Here is a 4,257-nt window from a genome sequence, read left to right on the forward strand (position 1 = left end):
TAGACTTCAGAGAAAGAAACCAGAGGCCCATGAGCCAGTCCTCATTGGAGGATCAAAGATGGAGAGGGTTAGCAACTTTTAAATTACTGGGTGTTACTATTTCAGATTATCTGTCCGGGACCCAGCACATGAATACAATTGCGAAGGAAGTGCAGCAGTGCCATACTTCCTTAGGAGTCTTTGGAGATTTGGCATGACATCAAAAACTTTGACAAATTAAAAAGATGTGTAGTGGCGAGTGCATCAATTGGCTGCATCACTGCCTGGTTTGGAAACACCAACACCTTTGAAAAGAAAATCTTAAAAAAGGTAGTGGATTTGGCTCAGTACATCACAGGTAAAATCCTCCCAACCATTAAACACATCTACATGAAACTCTGTCATAGGAAAACAGCATTCATCATCAGAAATCAACCACCTAGGCAATACCCTTTTCTTGCTGCTGCCATCAGGTAGAAGGCACAAAAGCCTTAGGGCTCACACCACCAGGTTCTAGAACAGTTACCACCCTCAATCATCAGGCTCTTGAACAAAAGGGGATAACGACCCTCACTAGCCTGTCCACTGAGATGTTTCCACAACCAATGATTTCACTTTAAGGACTCTGTCTTGTTATTTCATATTTTCATTATTTATTGCTATTTATTTGTATTGTATTTGCACAGTTTGTTGTCTTCTGCACTCTACTTGATCTTTCATTAATTCTGTTATAGTTACTATTTTATAGATTTGCTGAGAATGCCTGCAGGAAGATGAATCTCAGGGTTGTATGTGGTGACGTATATGTACTTTGATAATACAATTTACTTCGAACTTTGAAGGAAACCCACCACTGTGGCAATGCTCTCTTCTCACTGCTGCCATCAGGAAGAAAGTACAGGAGCATCAGGCTCTCATCATCAGGTTCAGGAACAGTTATAACCCCTCAACCATCAGGTTCTTGAACCAATGGAGATGACTTTACTCAACTTCACTTGCCCCATCACGGAATTGTTTCCACAACTTATGAACTTGCTTTCAAGGACTCTTCATCTCATGTTCTCGATATTTATTGCTTATTTATTTATTAATATTCCTTTTTCTTCTGTATTTGCAGAGTTTGTTGTCTTTTTCACATGGTTGGGTGTGGTCTTTCATTGATTCTATTATGTTTCTTGGATTTACTGAGCAGCCCACAAGAAAATAAATCTCAGGGTCGTACGTGGTGACATGTATGTATTTTGATAATAAATTTACTTTGAACTACTGTCAAGCCACTGCAGGGAAAGTAAGGTAGTTAGAAGAAAAATGGAGAGCTCTGTGGCACGGAATAGTTAGGTTGAACTTATAGCTGAAAAGGTTAGCACAACATCTTGGGCCACAGGGCCTGCACTGTGCCATACTGTTCTAAGCTTAACATTCTATTTCTATCTTCTTTGAAAGTGGCACAAGTGTTCAGATGCAAAAAGAATGAAAGAACATCAGAATTATTCCGTCATGGATCCACACTAGATTCTGAGATTTAAGGTGACCACTGTTTGGGGATGAATCTGGTTGCAGAACTGTTATGTAGGTTTCTGATCCAAACAGTGGCAGTCAGAATAATACAAACTATAATGTTTACAGATTGACAACGATAATAGTGTGTGAGATTTCAGTCGTTGTCAAAGACTCCACTTTATCAACATGGTTGTAGAACAAAGAAATTTTATTGGTTCACAAAGCAAGGACCATTATCATGATATGAGAATTAAATTGCATAAACTAGACATATAAACAATAACAGGTGGCTAACAAATGGCAGGGCACCTCAGTTCTGACTGTTCACTATACTGACTCCCTCCTCTTGGTTATTTTCTTGAGATACACAAGATATGCCAAGGCATGTTCAAGTCTCATATGGATTTACCTCAAAAAAGGTAATAATAACCTTGTGATTTGTCAATGTGGAGATGACTGGACTTTGCCACTGAATTTTCAACTGCTGGTGGAAACAAAGGCTATACTAAACATTGTGTGAAAAGATGTACAGCAACAATTGACAAACATTCCCATAATCACTCCTTTTATTCGGAGGAATTGAATGGAGTCAAAATTATTGTTCAATGTTCAATCAGATGGAAAATCGTGGTTGTAAACTGAGACTAAAACTCACCAGCAGATTTATGGGGAATGCATTTTTGGAACAGTTTGAAAATTTGAAAATGCTTAGGATCAGGAAAAATGTTAGATCACTTCTGGATGAAAATTGAAAGGCATTTTATTAATAAGAGATAATTATAAATATTGAGGGGCAAAAAGGCTAAGTGATAAGTTTATCAGGGCAAAGATGTATTTGTAGTTGGGAGATCATGAAGTTACTGTCCACAAAAACCTTCAGAGGAGATTTGTTTAGTGACAACATGGGGAATGATGTCTGTTGTTTGGTGGTGTAATCATTATCCAGGAGTTATGAGTAAGTGCAAGAGAATCAATGTTTAACCTCCAAGGTAGAAGCTGGTTTGCATAAACAACATTTTATTTGTTAGCAAGTTTAATGAACAGGAAAAAAACACAAAATGGTTGTTATCATGATAGCAGTTTGCAAAAAAAAGATTAGAAGATGTACAAGGAAAGAGAAGTAGTTCAGATTGAGAATTCTGAAGAAACATTTTATTGTGCATAACTATTATCCCTTTCTGTTGATTGCATTAAGACAGTCCTTGGCAAAGCCCTCTGTAGTGAAGCTTGTGTGAAACCTTATCTTCCAAGAAAAGACACCTTAACTCTTCTGCCTGACTGTTGGCGCCTCCATTTGTACAACACTCCTGCAAGAAACCTTTACATGACACTGTGTCAATATCTTATCTGGTGCCTGTAATATTCAGATCAACTTATGCAGGAGGCTTGATCAGTATTTTCTTGTTTCTGAGCTGCCATCATCCAGCCATGTGGATGTTCTTGGTATCGATGTCAGGGAGCTATTTATAAAAAAAACCCAGTGGGATGAAGTAGTCTGTCAGAAGAGTTAACTGTGAACACACTACTATCTTCAATGATCTTTTCATTGTTGTTGGTCATAGATTCTGTTGCGGTTGTTCCAATTATGGCAAGAATTCTTTTAAAGGAGTGCACTGTTGGAGTTATGTATAGGGAGCTCCAGGATTTAGACCCAATAATAAAAGGAGCTGAGATATATTTACAATTCAAGATGTTGTGTGACTTTATTTTATTGTGTAACGCAAGCTTTAATTTACGTTTCCATTCTTCTTGCTGGAGTAATTTAGGCAACTTAGTAGTCTGGAAGCAACTTTTGCATATGCTGAGCTAGTGTAAATTGATATCACAGAGAAAGAATGTTTAGGGTAATAGATGGAATGACAATCACAGGAGCTGCTTTGTCCTGGATGCAATGGAGAGTCTAGAGGGAGCAACTTCTGCTAAACAAAAATTGAAGTATGTCAGTGAGAACGTATTTGAGTAATGAACTTGTCATGTTTGAATAGATGGAAGTTTGTCTAAGATGCAAGGTAGTGCTTTGGAGGTTAGATAAATGGTTTGGAATGGCATATAAATATTGGAGGATGGGAGCAAAGAATCCAATTTACAGTGATTTCAGGTATTTGAATAAAAGGGATGCAATGAAGTGAGCAAAATATGAGGCTGGTGAGCAAATGTGAGATGAGATCTGAAGATGTATTTCTTGAGCCTGACCATGGATGTGAAGTCCATGAAATATTTCCTGCATAGTATCCACGTCCTCGAAATGTGATGTTTTTGATTCAGCTGCTGCTTACTTCTCTAAATCAATCATTGTGCGCCATATGATGATCAATGTTAGTTAGCCAGGCAGACTTCCAAACCCTCAATTTCTTAAGTTTAGCAAAGCCTTCATTTCTGGTTAGGAAAATCTGGGTGTCTTCACTCTTTGCTTCTAGTAGATTCCAAAGGCTATTGCATCAATAAAGGACTTCTGTAGTATTTGTAGGCTCTTTTAAAATCAACATAAATTGGTCTCTAATGAATTTAGCCCCACAAGAAACAGGGCCTGCTAATGATGCCAGAAGATGAACAGTTAGCATTGGCTGGTCACCAAAATTGTGTTAATGAAGTTGTAACAAAAAGTCAAAGTGCATCCAGTGCTGTGCTGCAAGGATGGAATTTAATAATGGATGGTAACACTAAAAATGTGTTTTTCACTGCTATGCAGTGTAGTCACTTACAAATCTTAACAGCCTAATCAAAGTTAATAGATTAAAAAAGCACATTTCCTAACATTGATAAAATTCTGACTCATAC

General features: G+C 37.7%; 1 protein-coding gene across 1 annotated transcript in view; it reads right to left on the bottom strand.

Annotated features, from left to right (window-relative positions):
* LOC140729619 (uncharacterized) overlaps positions 1-4,257 on the bottom strand; it is a 207,573-nt gene that overhangs the window by 6,522 nt on the left and 196,794 nt on the right. The gene's annotated exons all lie outside the window — the stretch shown is intronic.

This window comes from Hemitrygon akajei, chromosome 6 (genome assembly GCF_048418815.1).
Source record: "Hemitrygon akajei chromosome 6, sHemAka1.3, whole genome shotgun sequence".
NCBI lineage: Eukaryota > Metazoa > Chordata > Chondrichthyes > Myliobatiformes > Dasyatidae > Hemitrygon > Hemitrygon akajei.